A 17,206-nucleotide genomic window follows, 5' to 3' on the forward strand; every position below is an offset into this window, starting at 1 on the left:
CCTCATGCTACGGAGGGAGAATAGACAGACAGAGGGGCCTGGGTCCCTGATGGCAACACTGAGACACCGCACAAACCCCAGATGGCCTTTCTAATGAGTTATCTATGGCTGCATAATAAAGTACCCCAACTTTACATTTTTTAATGTCTATTTATTTTTGAGAGAGAGACAGACAGACAGAGCATGAGTGGGGGAGGGACAGAGACAGAGGGAGACACAGAATCCAAAGCAGGCTCCAGGCTCTGAGCTGTCAGCACAGAGCCCGACGTGGGGCTCGAACCCACGGACCGTGAGATCATGACCTGAGCCAAAGTTGGATGCTCAACCCACTGAGCCACCCAGGTGCCCCAGCACCCCCAGCTTTACAAAAACAAACACTCATGGTTTCTGTGGTTTATAAATCAGAGCACAGTTTATCTGGGTGCTTTGGGTCAGGGTCTCTCACGAGGCTGTAGTCAATCTGTCAGGGCTGCAGCCACCTTAAGGCTCCGCCAAGCTGAAGAAGCAGCTTCCCAACTCACTCGTGTGGGGTCTTTCTGGAAACCTGTTCCTCATGATGTGGGCCTCTCTCAGGCTGCCTGGGTGTCCTCACAGCTGGTGGCAGCTGGTGATTTGAAGGTGGGCCGGAGAGCACCCAGGAAGGAAGTCACAGCCCTTTCCTAGCTTAACCCCAGAATGACGTCGTGGCGTGAATCAGGAGTGGGGTCACCGGAAGCTGAGAGGTTTCCAGTCCCAGAGTACAAATAACCGGCCCCCTTACTCCTGTATGTCACTATTAGTTGGGTTTTCTGTATTTACAGTTAAACCTTCCACCTGAGGCAGCAAGCACAGCAGATGGGGAGGTGCTGTCCACCTTGAGCCCCAGGACACGCCAGCAGAGACTTTAGGGGCGGTGGGGGGGAGGAGGGGAGGAGCAGGTTGCATGCGCTGGGGTGGCCCAGGGGCCTGATGTGTCACTGCGTGGCCCCCGTGCAGGCTGTGGAGGAGACGATCTGTGGTTCTCTTGAGGCCCCCTGAGTGCAGAAATGTTTAAAGGCCTTAAATAAATTCCCATCTAATTTCAACTCGCTCCCGTCTCCAGCTTCAGCCCTCAGCCAGAGCATGAAATGAGAAGGCGGGCTTTCTCCTGCAGCCACATCTTCCCCATGGGCCCCGGGGGACCCGCTCCATGCCCTAGTTGGTCTTTTCTATATCAAGTTATCCGGGGCTGCAGCCTATCTCCCTGCCTCTCGCCCCACTGCTGGCCTCCTTACGAGGGGGAGGGGGGGTCTCAGCTCTCTGTCCCAGCCTCCTCCTCCATCCACAAGTGTTGAAGAAGAGTGAGGCAGTTTTCAAAACTGTACCCTGTTTCCTAAGGCAGATGACCTCCCAGAAGTAGACTAAGGCTGGCTTTTCATCCTTCCTGGGCTCAGCTCTTGTCTGACTCATGCAGACGCCTCTCCACCACTCCTCTCCAGCCAGGCCTTTAGCTCTGTCTATCCCCTAAGGGAATGGCCCTTCCCCTGGGCTCTCCCCCATTGCAAACCACAGACTAGTCCCCATACGCACCAGCCTCGGGGTGTTCCGGGGTTTCCTCACACTCCATGTGTGCCAGCTCCTGGGCCTTGGCACTTAGTGTCCCCTCTACCTGCCAGGCTCCCTCCCAAATCTCAGGGCCTCCCTGCCTCATTTCACGCAAATTCCCACTCACTTATCACCTCCTCAGACGGGCCTTCCCTGGCCATCATGGACACTCGCCATCTCCTCCAGCTGCCTTATCTCTAATTTCACTTCTAACATCTTGACATAATTCAGCTTTCATTGAACACATACCACATATAACACATAGTATGTGTAATGTGTTTATTGTTGTCTGTCTACCTTACCAAAATATAATCCCCTAGGGCATGAACGCGTCCACTCCCTCAGCACCCAGAGCACTGACAGGTGCATGAGTAAATGAAAGTGTGGACAGATGTGTGAGTGAGCCCAGGGAGACTGAGCCACGTGACAGGGAAAGCTGTTTAGGGACCATCTAGCTTAGAGCTGGTTCTCTGAGCCAGACAGGTTCTTGGAGATCAGCATAGTATAGCGTAAGTAAAGCCAGAATGCAGAATCCAGATGGCCTGGCTGCCAGTCCCCACTCTGCCACCTACTGGCTCTGTGTCCATGGGCAAGTCACTGAACCTCTCTGTGCCTCAGTTTCCTCATCTGCACCATGGGGAGGAGAGCACTCCTCATGTAGGTGGTGGTGAGATGAAATGAGGAATATTTGTAAAGTGCTTACAACAGTGCCCGGCATGTGGTAAGGACTCTAAAAGTGTTCAATACATACCATAGCCCTGTCTAAAAGAGGCAGGTGAGACCCAGGGGCAAGTGAGTTGCTCCAAGGTGGGGGTCACAGCATGGCTCGGTGCTGTAGCAGACTTTAAGGTTTTCGGTGTCAGGGGCAGCGGGAAGGTGGATGCTGGTGATGGGTGAAAATGTTGGCTGAGGGCCACAGTGCCCACCCAGGAGAAACAGTGCAGAAGCTTGTCTTGGGCTCCCCATCCCCACCAGCCTCCACCACCTCAAGGCTACATCCCCTCATCCATGATGCCATCAGAACAAACGTCCCCACCCCTGGGGCCACACTCCTTGCTTCATGCTTCTGCCACCTGCCCCCCCCCCCCACGCTTCACTCTCCACGTTTCCCACTCTCTGCAAGAAGACAAGCTGTTTGTCTAGCAAAGGAAACCCCCGGGCGTGTCTGTGGCACTAAGGCAATGTATTTGCATTTTCGGAGGCAATGAAGGCTCTGACTGATGGTTTAACAATGTCGTCAATGAATGTGTCGTCAATAACATGTGGGCTTGTACTCTAGGCACGGGGTGCAATGGAGCCACAGATGTTCAGGAGCCCCCAGTGGAGGTGGCAGGGAACAGCAGCACTCCATGCACTTGGCATCAAACCAGGCAGAAGGTTCCTACCCTCCGGGTGAGACACAGAGGTGGCAACATGCGGAGCAAGATTGATGTGTACAGAGTCCAGGGCTTTATGAGGCAGGGAAAGGAGGCTTGTGAAGCTTTGGATCCCTGAAAGACAGACTCCTGGGGACCTGGGGTTGAGTGGCGAGGGTGGGGGGCGGGGAGGGGCGTCTGGATGGGTCGCAGGTCGATGACCAGGCTTGGGAATGAGAAGCGGGGCTCTGACAGCAGGCTGTCCAGGCAGAACACATCTGCTCAAGAGATCAATATGTAATTCAAACCAGTGTCCCTTCCTTCCTGCCTCCCTCCCACTTCCCTTTGGAGAATTTGAAGAGGGGGAAAAGCAAAAAATCTTCAATGTGAAGGATAGAAAGGTCAGGATTGTGCTGTTTCTCTGAAGATGTTCCTGGAGAAGAAAGACAAGAGCAAGGGGGTGTGGAGGCAGCAGAGTCCAGAGAGGTGAGCCCAGGGCCTGGGGAAGAGGGAGAGGAACACACTCCCTGACCCTTGGTGCCCTGTGCAGAGACAGGTCAGGGACAGAAACCATTGTCATAAGTGTTAGGAACCCACAGGGGTGTTTTACAGGGTCAATTATTGATGGGCTTGCAGGGCATTTATAAAGAAGTACAGCTGTGGACGAAGACAAGCTAAACCCACATTTATCTAAGGGTGAAAGTAGAGGAATAAAAACCTGGAACTGGTTGAATTCTTTGCAAAGGCAGCAGGAAGCTTGCTGGAAAGGCAAGAGAGCCAGGAGGACTAGAAGAATCTAGGAAGCACCTACATTCCTGTGTGGGACATCCTCCACTCTGGCTACAAGTGCAAAAGGAAATCAGACATGGGTCCCTGGCCTTGGAGAGACTTCACACTAGTGGGACACCACTAGACCCTACAATGGGTCCTTTTAATCCCACCAAGAGGGTTGATCCAGAGACAAAAGACCAAAACGTGAACAGCTAACTTGAGGGAGTCAGGGGAGTTTCAAATGGAAAGTGACCACTGACCTCAGTCCTCAAGGATGGATGGATTGGAGTGAAAATGGTTTACTTGGGAAGTGGTCCCCAAAATGAGTAGGGAATGGGGAAGTGAGACAGGGAAGGGAAGGCAGTCAATAAAACGTGTGTTCTCAAAAAGCGTAGGAGAATCATACTCAGTCCTGTGGAAGAACACTGGCCCCAGAATTACCCCCCAAAGGGCAGATATTGGGGCTACTCATTAATCAACTCCTATCAATCACCAAAGAGAGCAATTCCTTCCCCATCGTGGCAATGCAGACACCAACAGTGACAGAGGAGATTAAGCGACAGCCCTGAGGCACAGAGGCACAAGTGTCACAGTGCTTTGTACTGTGTGCACAGAAAGGCTAGGATTGGAGGCAGGCGGGCAGACACCAGCAGCCTCTGCTACCGAATCCAGCAGAGCAAGGAAGGGTGGGTGTTGAGGACAAAGGGACCAGCAGGTACAAAAAAAAGGGGAGATCTGACAGGGGACAGGGACAGAAAACCAGGAGAGAGAACATCCTGGAAAAGGACCCAGAGGGAGATGTCACCTAAATTAGAAGAGATGATGGCAGAGACCCAGATTTATGGGAAATCCCCAAGTCTGATTTATTTCCTGATCTGTTCAAATCTGGGTTCTGTAGTCAAGTTGTAGACCAATAGAATCATAAACTATTAGGGCTTGAAGGTCCCTAAGAAATGCAGAAACCAAGACCCAGAGAAGGAAATGATTTGTCCAAAGCCACATAGATGGTTCATGGACAGGCCATTAGAACCCAGGATTCTAACTCATTAGGATATGAGTGGCCTGAGCTGAAACCATGCAGAGAAGCCTGTATCAGGATTTAACCTTCCTATAGATGGTATACTTTCTGCAGGTGACCCCCGCACCCAAAGTGGGTTGGCATTCTCAATGTCTGTGAAGCTTCTGTGGCTATAGAAGGAAAAGACTAGCCTGGGTCCCTGACCATCAGAGAAAGTGGGAGCTTTCCGCAGTGGTTCCTAGGGTTCCTCACAGGGGGTGAGATCTTTCTTAACAGGTATTAGACATTTGTGCCTGGCTTGGGGACACAACTGTAGCTCCTAGAGCAGAAGCACAAAGTAGGGCTAAATAAGGCACTTACAGAGATTAAACATCCCGCAAAGCCCCTCAGTTCCCAAGGCTTCCTGAGACATACAGGGACAGGGACAGGGGTGCAGGGGTGGGGTGGGCAGGAAGAAAAGCCTGTGTCTGGCTGTAAGCACAGCTCTGGCTGAAGCCACCTGAAGTGGCTGACACATACAGGTCACCCGTCATGCCATGCTGACCCTGGAAGGGGACAGTTGTGTCCTGAATGCTGGTGGATGTTCGGGACAGCCGTCTTGTGCAATTCTGACTTCCCAAGGTGACCATAAGAGAACATTCGTTCATTCACTAAACAAAACTTCAGTGAGTGCCTTCTCGGTGCTGGGGATACAGTGACGAGCAAAACAGACGCAAAGCCTGCCCTGTGGAGTTTATAAACAGCTAAGGTATCTGTTGGTGTTGAGGTCTGTTAACATAAACACGGCAGGGGGGGAGAGGGCTATGTTATCTAGGATAGTCAGGACAATGGGATGAAGGTGATATGTGACCAGAGATCTGAAGGCAGGGAGGGGTAGACAAGCCCTCTGGGTATCCAGAGTCAACCAGAGGGAAGGGAAGACATGTACCTGGTGTTAAAGAAATAGCAGGGAGGAGCCAGCATGGCTGGAGCCAGGGACAGAGAGGTGTGATGGACTGGTCAACAGTCCCGGGGGCGTCCCTACTCCAAGACCTTCCAGAGGGTCTCACTTTCAGAAAGAGTAAGGCACAGAGGGTGGATAACTCTAGCATCCGCTGCCAGTGCCCCCTCAGCCGGGACAGGACACACAGGTCACAGTGAGGGGAAGAGAGCACATTGTCGACTGAAACACCCTCCCAGTGTGGGCCTTCCTGCCAAGCTGTGGCCCCTTCTCTGCTTGCAGAGTGGGAGGAGACAAATGTTTAGAAATGAAATTAGCTCCCACAGCTTCTCAAGTCCTCAAGTGCACGTGGGGAGTGAAGAAAACGAAAATGGAATCACTGAAAATTCAGAATCAAACAGGTGATTGCAGGAAGGGAAGGGGGGGGCAGCGACCTACCTCAGTTTGTTTCCTTCCAGTCTTTTCTCAGGCGCGCTAAATAAGCTTGAGATCAGATGGCTCATGCAAACTGGGTGATTTGAAGAGTAAGGCCCTGTTTAAAAAGGTGCAGGCAGGGCTTAAGGACAGAACCCAGGCAAGGCAACCGACCCCCTGGGCTGGCCACAGCAGGCGCTGCTTATACCCCCAGACAGGAAGGAGGGGGCTGGGCAGGGGCAGCTACCAGAACCTGGAAAGAAAAGGTCTGTTGGGGGGCCACCCTGGGAGAGCATGAGCCCATGTCATTGTCCCACTGCTCTCCTATCCCTTACTGGGGCTTCCCGTTGGCTGGATCCCCCAGAAACCAGAGGCAGGGAGCTGGGTGATCCCATCCAGACAGGGCAGCCCCCTGGGCTGGTAGAGAAGGGTGCAGTGTGGGTCTGAAGCGGTAAAGGGAAGGGGTCTGCACACAGATTATAGAGCTTTTATAGAGGAACATTGTAAATGCTGTTTCATGGCCTGGTTTCCTTTGTGAATAAACACCAGACCGGATGAAAAGGGAGCTTCTAACTCTAAGGAGGGCTCCCCATTAGCCAGCCCACCCTGTCTCACAAGGGAGGCTCTTTCAGGGAGCTGTTGTGGCTCATTACGCTAACAACCTTCTTACTTTTCCAGAATCCCCAGCCCTTTCCTTCTCCTGCCTCCTAATGAGTAAATAGATGGTCCCTGCAGATGATGCAGAGATGGGCAGACATAGAGCTGGGCTGCCAGTGGTGTCCTTCTTGGGGACCAAGGGGGGATTGCAGCCCAGTGGTCCTCAGACCCTGGGTGCATGCAATCACTGGGGATCCTGTCCAGCTGAAGAATCTGGTTCTGCAGCTCTGGGAGGGGCTGAGACCCTGCATTTCTAACAAGTTTCTAGATGGTGCTGATGCAGTGGCTTCTGACTGCACCTTGAATGGCAAGGTTCTCGAGAGGCTTTGACACCAGTGTGCTTAGACCCCAGGACAGGAGAGGCTGGAGTCATCACCGGCAACTGACTCTAGGAGGCAAGACTTCCTACCTTTTCTCCCCAAACCTAACTTGTCAGTGGCCCAAAATTCTACCATTAGGGTTACTTCTGTGGGACTTTTGTGGCAAGTAAATTCAACTTCTTATTTGGGGAAGGTAAGTCATAAGTTCCTTAACCTTCTTGGTTCTGCTTTCTCTACTGATATTAATCCCACAACACAAAAGCAAGGCACTGAAGGGAAGGAATACAGAGTCAGTATGTTCTCATGAGATGGGCAGATGGGGTAAGACAGGCTTCCAGGCTGGGGCAGAACTGGAGAGAACATGGACAGACCAGGCTGGATTTCCCAGGAACCAGGCCCAAACAGCCACAACAGGGGTGCTGAAACTCTGGTTCACACAGTCCATTATTTTTACTAGAGCCGGTACCTTCTCTGGAGGCGCTATTCCCATAGATAGGCCCCGTCTTCCTATTATTAGAAGTCTTCTTGTTTGATGACTCTGAGCCTAGATAATTTTCTTCCTCTAGAACATGGCCGTTCCCACCTTTAGGACTGAAGAGAGAAGACCCAGGATGTCTTACCTTTGCCCACTAAACTGTGAAGGCCAAGCAAGGCCAGCATATGCTCTGGGCTCGGCCTGCACCATACTCTCAGCACTGAGAGTTGAGCCTCATGCAAAGTTCTTCCTTCCAGGAATGTTCGTTCAATGAATCCATGCTTGCCTGCCAAGGTCTTCCTCCATCAGTTTGCAGCTGGTCCTTGAGGGGCAAATAAACCATGATAGGGGAGCGATTGAATTGATCGAATCCTGGGACTTGAGATCTGTGAGGGGAGGATTTACTGTCTGGAGTCTCTAAGACACTTGATCATGGAACCCAAACATCTCATTTTAAGGGTGAGGGAAGCACAGCCCAGAGAGGGGAAGAGGTTTCCCCAAAATCACACAGCATGTTTGGGGCAGAGACGGAGAGACCTTAGATCTCTGATTTCCGGTCTAGGGCTTTGTCTACATTACCATTCATGTATACATTCATTCAGCAGCTATTTATTGAGCAACCACTATATTCCAGGGAGTGTTCTAAACCAAGGACTCAGAATTAACAAGAAAACAGAGTCCGTGCCCTCGTGAGCATACATTCCAGGAGGTAGAGGCAGAAATGAGCAATAGCAGCTGTGAAGAAAATAAACAGGGGGTGCCTGGGGGGACTCAGCAGGTTAAGCAGCCAACTTCGGCTCAGGTCATAATCTCATGGTTCACGAGTTCAAGCCCTGTGTCGGGCTCTGTGCTAACAGCTCAGAGCCTGGAGCCTGCTTTGGATTCTGTGTCTCCCTCTCTCTCTGCCCCTCCTTGCTCACGCTCTGTCTCTGTCTCTCTCTCTCTCAAAAATAAATAAATATTAAAAAAATTTAAGATAATAAACAGGCTGACAAGGTATGAACTGTGTAATTGGGGAGAGTCTGGAGGGGGGCACAAAGAAAAGATGTCTCAGCTAGAGCTTTCAACTGAGAATTATGCCCAGGGAGACACCTATAAATGTCTGATTCTTTGCCCCCCACATTCTGTTCTGTATCTTCCAACATCCTCTTGTCCCCTCCTCACCCAGCTCTGAAACCATCAGTTAGACCACTGCTGTCCAGTCCTCCTGGACCACCTGTGACCCTCTCCCCAGCCTCCAGCTTTGCGGGAACCAGAGTCTGAGCCACAGATGGCTTCAGCTCCCAAAGTGCCTCCTTCAATGAGAGAACTGGAAGACTGCAATATTGTGCTTTAGACCCAAACCCCCATCTTACAGCGGAGGAGCCTGAGGCCCAGAGAGGACAAGAAACTGGCCTATGGTCACACAGTAATTGGCAGAATTTCCATATTCTTGTTTCCTCCTGCGTTTTCTCCTTTACTCCCTGCCAACCTTTCAGGAGCCACCCTCGGTCCCAAGGTATGTTAAGCAAACTTTCAACCTTGGTCCCCTTCCCCCAGCCCCCAAGGAAACCAGAGAGGAGCTGTGTGCAGTCCCTCTGCCATCTTGTGGCTGCTCCTAAGAACGTCGTCTGTCCCACTGCTTTGGAAAAGCTGCCACAGAATTCTCACTGGGATCTTTGTGCCCCTCCCTGTACCCATTTACCTTCTGACAGCAGAGCTTCAAGCTTCACTCATGCAAATGCTCATCCCTGAGAAAGACGCCTGGGGGTCAGGGTCAGGCCCGCCTCTAGGCGGTGGGGGATGGGCCCTGGCAAAGTCCCCTCTCCTTCCACATGCTTTCCTCATCTCTAAAATGAGGGCAATGGGTTCCTCCCACCCACCTCCCTGAACAGTTACCAGGTGGGAACAGAGATGCTCAGAGAGTGCTCTGAGAGGTGCAGCCTGTGCAAATGGCCTTCATCATCTGCCCAACGTCCCCTCTGTCATTTAGCAGAGATCTTAACCCACCTGGGGTGTCACCCGGAACAAGTGGGAGTGACAGGTGGGCTCTCCTGACCTGATTCCCAGCACAGGTACCAGACCCTCTTTGCCGCTGGAGGTGGGATTCATCCTTCAGTCTTCACCATGGCCGTCGGTCTGGCCTCTGTCAGGATGTCTGTCTGTGGTATGGTACAGTGTCTGGGTAATTCTTGCAGTGCCCAGGGCCAGATTCTGTGGGGGTAACAGGTGTCTCTGGTGTGCCGGGTGCTGTCTGTGCTCTGCTCGTGTTCCCTGACTTTACCCCCCAGAGCATATCCTTCACCTGAGGGCCTTTTCTGCCTGCTGGAGCCCACTTTGCCAGCTGCTGTTAGGCCAGAAGTTCCTGGGAATGTCACCTGAAAGCAGCTGTCAGCCCATGACTAAGGGGCATGGGTGGATAAATACGCTGGCTCCTCCCCCGCACCCCCTCCCCCTGCCCCGCAGGCTGGGAGACTCCAAGGCGGGGCTCCCAGAACACAACAATGGAACTAAGCCCCTCTCACCCCTGGGGGAGCTGACTTGACGACAGCCCCCTTATTAGTATTTCCCACCTCTATTAGTATTTCTCACCCCCTATTCTCCTGGAGAGTCCTTCACCTCGAAATAAACTACATTCACTCAAATCTACATCTCAGCATTAGCTTTTAGGGGACCTCAAACCAAGACCCAAAGATAACTCCAAACATCAGAAGCCAGCACTGTGGCCTGGCTGCCACTGGTCTTGTTCTTCACCAGCTCCTCCTTTCTACCACCAGAGGGACAAGGGCAGAGAAAATTCTTCCCCCAAAACTGCAAAGAACTGGAATTCATGCCTTTCCACCTCTCTCTTCTTTGCATACAAGCTTACTTCCCCCAACCCGGGCACTTTTCATTTTTATTGAGCATTTTTATTGAGCATTTACTGTGTCCCAACCCCTGTGCTAGAAGCTAAACTGTGAGTGAGATTTACTACTGACCTTGTAGAATTTGCAAGCTGGTGGTAAAGGCAGATCCTTAATAAGTGTGCAGAAACATGAAGGGCCCAGAAGTGTGGGAGCTCGGGGGCTCTATTAGCAGAGAGAGGCCCCGGGCAGTTTTCACCAAGGAAGAGCTGCTCAGAAGGGGACCTGGAAAAAGAGCAGCCAGCCACGCAAGCACTGAGAGGGAATGTTCCAGACAGAGGCCCACAGCTGGCACGGAGGCCCCAGTGAGGGAGATCGGTTTTCCAGAGGGACCAAGAAGCCAGAGTGATGAGCCAGAAGAAGAGATGCATTCAGAAGGAATCAGCACACCAGAAAGGGGGAAGGTAAAAAGATGCAGGAGAACATATAAAGTAAAAGATTTAGGGGCACCTGGGTGGCTCAATCCATTAAGCATCAGACTTCAACTCAGGTCATGATCTTGCGGTTTGTGAGTTCGAGCCCTGCATCGGGCTGTCAGCATGGAGCCCGATTCAGATCCTCTGTTCCCCTCTCTTTTTCCCTCCCCTGCTCACTCTGTCTCTCTGTCTCTTCAAAAATAAACATTTGAAAAAGAGACTTAAAAGGCATGTCAGCCAATCACAACCTATGGATCTTACTTGAATCCCAATTCAAACCATGTATAAGAATTTTTTTTTGTCCCTGCAGTTATGGAAATATACATGCTGACTGGATATTTTAATGGATTATTGAAAAAATTAGATGTGATACTGGTAAGATGGTCATAGTTTTTAAAAGGAGTCCTTATCTTTTATAGAAATATACTGATATCTAGGTAAAACTATATGATATCTGGGCTTTGTTTCAAAACAATCTGGAATGGGGGAGTGGGTAAACCATAGATGAATTAACAGTCATCATGTGCTGACAATTGTTGAGGCTGCTAGTGGGTACATTGGTTTCTTTTTTTTTTTTTTCCTCTCTTGTTCTAGATCTTTAAAAATTCCATAATAACGGTGCCTCATGGAAACAAGGGAAGTGAGATTTGAGAAATGTCTTAGAGGTAGAATTGATAAAATATGGTATTGGATGATGTGGGACCAGGAGTATCTAGAAGTATCTAGAAAAACACCCAGGGCTCTGGCTTGTGTAGCAATTCTCCACATTGGTCAGCTTGGAATGCGAAACAAAATACCATACATTGTTTAAACAGCAGGGATTTGTTTCTCACAGTCCTGGAGGCTGGGAAGTCTCAAATCAAGATCCAGCAGGATAGGTTTCTTTCTTTCTTTTTTTTTTTTTTTTAATATAATTTATTGTCAAGTTGGCTAACATACAGTGTATACAGTATGCTCTTCGTTTTGGAGGTAGATTCCTGTGATGCATCGCTTACATGCAACACCCAGTGCTCATCCCAACGAGTGCCCTCCTCAATGCCCATCACCCATTTTCTCCTCTCTCCCACCCCCCCATCCACCCTCAGTTTGTTCTCTGTATTTAAGTGTCTCCTATGGTTTGCCTCCCTCCCTCTCTGTAACTTTTTTCCCCTTTCCCTTCCCCTATGGTGTTCTGTTAAGTTTCTCAAATCATACATATGAGTGAAACATGTGATATCTGTCTAACTTATTTCACTTAGCATAATACCCTCCAGTTTCATCCACATTGCTACAAATGGCAGGATTTGATTCTTTCTCATTGCCAAGTAGTATTCCATTGTATATATAAACCATATCTTCTTTATCCATTCATCAGTTGATGGACATTTAGGCTCTTCCCATTTGGCTATTGTTGAAAGTGCTGCTGTAAACATTGGGGTACCTGTGCCCCTATGAATCAGCACTCCTGTATCCTTTGGATAAATTCCTAGTAGTGCTATTCCTGGTTCGTAGGGTAGTTCTATTATTATTATTTTTTTTTTTTTGAGGAACCTCCACACTGTTTTCCAAAGTGGCTGTACCAGTTTGCATTCCCACCAACAGTGCAAGAGCGGTCCCATTCAGAATGATAGGTTTCTGATGAGAGTTCTCTTCCTGGTTTGGAGACAGCTACCTACTCACAATGTCCTCATGTGGTAGAGAGAGCTCTGGTATCTCTTTCACTTTTTTAAGGCCACCAATCCCATTGGATTAGGGCCCCCACTCTTAGAACATCATTTACTCTTAATTAGCTCCTACAAACTCTATCTCCAACTACAGCCACATTGGGGGTTCAGGCTTCAAGTTAAAAATGTAGAGGGGACACAATTCAGTCCATAGCAGTGGTACTGTTTGATGAGAGGGGAGGACTGGGGAAGTCCACTGGGGAAAGAGAGATCTATCCTTGCCACCGGTGAGGACATACAGATTTTCAGATAACACATGGTTGACCAAAGCCACAGATGCCTAGTATAATAAAGGTTTAGAAATAAGAGTAGGGATGCCTGGGTGGCTTAGTCAGTTAAGCATCCGACTCTTGATCTTGGCTCAGGTCATGATCACATAGGTTCCTGAGTTCAAGCCCCACATTGGACTATGAGCTCTCAGTGTGGAGCCTGCTTGGGATTCTCTCGTTCCCTCTTTCTCTGTCCCTCCCCAACTCACACACATGATCTCTCTCTTTCTCTCAGAATAAATAAATAAACTTAAAAAAAAATAGAAACAAGAGTAACAGCAGCATGGATTCATTGCACACCTACGTGTGTAATAAAATCAACCAGGACCTATACTCAGTGCTTTTTAAGCCTTGTCTCACTTAATCTTCTTATAATTCTCATTTTACAGAAGACAGAACGGAAGCACAGAAAGTCACCTGCGCAAGGTCACATGGCTGGCATACAGTAATTAGGACCTGTCATATAAAAATCTATGCTTTGTTTTTACTCTACCACAGTGGAAAAACTATAACTTGGAGGGGACATGGAGGTCTGTGTTGGAACCCTGGTCTTGCCATCCACTTGCTGAGAGGCCTCAAGTCAGTGACAGCCTCTCTGAACATTAGTATCTTCATCTATAAAATGGGGGTGATGACATCAAACTCACAAGGTTTTAATGAGGATCCAATAAGACAGCACATGGTCAGTGGTCACCATAGAAGGCAGCTGATATTGTTATTATTATTATTATTGACTGCTATTTTTGTTGTATACCCACATTTCTCCTATATGCCTTCCTGAAATTTCCCAGAACCGTTACTTTTCTGACATCACCGACATCTCTCAACCCCCTTGTTCACATTTATCCTCCCTCTAACAGACCAACAGTCTGGGGACCCTTTGGGTAGGGATGCGGACGGGATGGGTAGGGCAGGACATCTGTGACTCATGATTCCCTTCTATCACACCTGGCCTCCTGGAGATGCCAAACCGGATAAGATGACCTTGCAGATACAACTTCTCAGAGGCCTGGTTTCACATGTTGGTCCAACAATCAGGACTCGTTTCCCCATTTGAGAGCTCATAAAATGTTCTTAGTATGTATAAATAACCTCAGTTTCTACCCCTGCCTTTGCAAAGAAGCTCCATGGATGTCCTGCCCTATCCTTCCACCTTCTAATCCATACTGACCATTATTCTAAGAAAGAGTGGGTGTTTCTCAGCCACGAGGCAGCATTAAGAGCCCTAGGTGGTTAACATTCCAGGTCAGCTTGACCCAGCTTTATGTCATTGAGCTGAACATGGCTCGCCTCTAGACCACAGCCTACTCACAGAGGCTGCATGGACACAACTCTGACAGCCACTGCAGCCCTAGGCTCTGAGCATCTGTTGGGGAGAAGCTTAGGTAAGTACCATCTTGATTTTTGAGTGAGTTGAGGAAAGTGTAGAGCCCAGCTGTGTAGTCTGTCTACCCCCTGCGCCCCACCCCCCGCCCCGTCCACCATCCTAAAATCATGGCCGCTTCTCTGTCAAAATGAAAGCCTAGTGAGGTGAAAGGAGATGTATAATTCCTTGTAATTCCCCTTGCAGCATGAATTTTCTGTGCAATTACCTGCAGGGAACACAGGAGATTAGAAATGCAAGAAGTTTTCTGGGTGTTGTGTCAAAGGCCTGACATGTGAGCAGTGAGATTTAGAAGGCTACATCCCTCGGGACAAAAGAAGGTTTATTTACCCAGAGCTTGTTAGGTGCCTAACACCCTGCCCCCAAGTTGCTGGGAAGTAAGATTTTCAATGTGCAGGCATTGTCCCTGCCTTAGTCAGTCTGGGCTGTAATGACAAGATACCATAGAGTAGGTGGCCTAACCAGCAAGCATGTTTCTCACAGTTCTGGAAGACTGTGAGTCTGAGATCAGGATGCCAGCATGGGTGGGTTCTGGTGAAGACCCTCTTCCTGGTTTACCGATGGCCGCCTTCGGTAGGCGTGTTCTCAGAGTGTGGAGAGAGAGCTCTAGTCTCTTCCTCTTCGTTTATTTAAAAACAATTTTTTAATGTTTATTTATTTTTGAGAGAGAGACAAAGACAGAGTGTGAGCAGGGGAGGGGCAGAGAGAGAAAGAAGGAGACTCAGAATCTGAAGCAGGCTCCAGGCTCTGAGCTGGCAGCACAGAGCCTGACACAGGGCTTAAACTCACGGACTATGAGATCATGACCTGAGTTGAAGTCGGACGCTTAACCGACTGAGCCACCCAGGCGCCCCTCTTCCTCTTCTTGTAAGGACACTAACTAACCCTACCATGGGACCCCACACTTGACCACATCTGAACCTAATTCTCTCCGTGAGACCCACCACCTAATGCCATCACACTGGGGATTAGGGTTTCAGCGTATGGATTTTGGAAGAGCCATTCAGTCCATAGTAGTGTCCTTAGGGTTCTTACAATTTACCCCAAAAGATTGAAAAATGGCTTGGTTCCCAGGGCCCAGTTTTTTTCAACTTTCTGGTGGCTTATCCACTCAGAGTGAAGAGTCCCTGTGGCTCTGGGGACCTACACTCCAGGAAAAATTGGGGAGGCATGATCAGAGGGTCACAGAGCCCCAGGTGCATCCATGGGGAGGTAGCTGTCACCTGGTATTTATGGGATAGGTGGGGGCGGGATCTGGGAAGGTAGACAGGTATGGGACATGACTCTTCACACAGGATCACACAGTTAACTTGTCGGAGCAGGGCCCAGAAAGGGTCCCCATCCCAGAGCTCAGCCAATCCCTTGGACACTACCTGCCCCACCACCTGCTGGCTCTGGAGGCGAGGGCTGGAAACTGACATTGAGAGCTGGTTGTCTCAACCATAAAACTGTAAAAGTCAGTGTGTTTTTGCTGGGGTTCCAACAGTTCTGCTTTGTAAACTTCAGAATGCTTTAGATGTGTGACCCGTATATTTAGAAAAGACAAACCAAATTCTCATTATTGATATGCATCATTGATATTTTAATTTTTTTTTTTTTATTTTTTTTTATTTTTGGGACAGAGAGAGACAGAGCATGAACGGGGGAGGGGCAGGGAGAGAGGGAGACACAGAATCGGAAAGAGGCTCCAGGCTCCGAGCTGTCAGCCCAGAGCCTGACGCGGGGCTCGAACTCACGGACCATGAGATCGTGACCTGGCTGAAGTTGGACGCTTAACCGACTGCGCCACCCAGGCGCCCCGATATTTTAAATTACACATATTAACAATAATAACAGGATTAGGCTCATGGAATCCCAGAGCAAGCAAGGTTCTTCCGTGCAGCCTTCCTTATCTGCTGCTGGCATTCCCTGGTCCCTATCTGTGCCAAGTGGTATTAATTGCATTACAAATGACAAGTGCATTTAATTTCAGAATTCTCCTAGTGAAGGGAGCTACTCAAGAAGGAATTCTCATGCCTGTACACCACCCAGCACAGCATTCCCTGGCTCAAGCCCCAGGCCCAGAGGATCCATGGTGGGAAGTGACTGTCCATCACTCTGACCTTCTTGGAGAACACAGAGCTCTAGAGACCCAAGACAGACCAGAGTTGCCATACCCTGAACTGGGGTCCCTGTTGAAGTTTCCATGATGTTCACTATCCTCCTGTCAAGCTGGTCTTGTTCTTCATGGCTCTGAGAAGAAAAGGAAGTGGGGAGGTGCAAGGACAGCTGGCATCCTCTGTGGCCCCAGAGAATACTTTGTTCTAGATTGCACCAACAGAGGATCTCAGAAAGTTTTAGAAATTTCCAGATCTCTCTGCTACAGACCCCAGGCTGGCTGTAAGAAGTCAGCAACTAGCACCTACAACCATCATGGACAGTTTCAGTATCCCTTACCTAACTCTGTTTTCCCGCTACTGGTGTAAGAGCTCTGCAAATCCATCCATGGCCCCAGATCTCCCCCAGCACCAGTGTTCTGATACCTGGGTTCATTCCTTTCAGGGATAAAAATACCCCCTTATTAGAACTACAATAACTTATAGGGAGGTTTTCCCACTAGGCCACAGATACCAAGTCACTGGTGACGGAACAAGGCTCTGCTCAGAAAGGCAGACGGCCATCAGTCCCTCACACAGAAAGCAGAGGCCAGGGAGCCAGCACATGAATGACAGCACCCTCCTTCCGCATCTGCCCCGATATCTTGTGTCTGTCCCTCCAGTGCAGGCCCACCAAAAGTTCCTGGCTGAAAGGTGATCTTAACCTGCTCTTTTGAGCTCACACCACGAAGTCACAGTGCTAACACACAAAACACCATTAAATCTTTTAAAGGAGCCCAGTTGACTGGGCAAACTCCTTGGGCCAAAACAAAACATCCAGGGTCTTCTAAAGTCTACAGCCGAAGCTGAAGGATTCTTGCCTTTAAAGTGTTGGCTTCGATGCTGGTGGCAAATAGAAAACTCTTTAGATTACAGCTGAGATTTGGGACAAGGAGATTCAGGG

The sequence above is a fragment of the Panthera onca genome, chromosome B2 (genome assembly GCF_046562875.1).
Source record: "Panthera onca isolate mPanOnc1 chromosome B2, mPanOnc1 haplotype 2, whole genome shotgun sequence".
Classification (NCBI taxonomy): Eukaryota; Metazoa; Chordata; class Mammalia; order Carnivora; family Felidae; genus Panthera; species Panthera onca.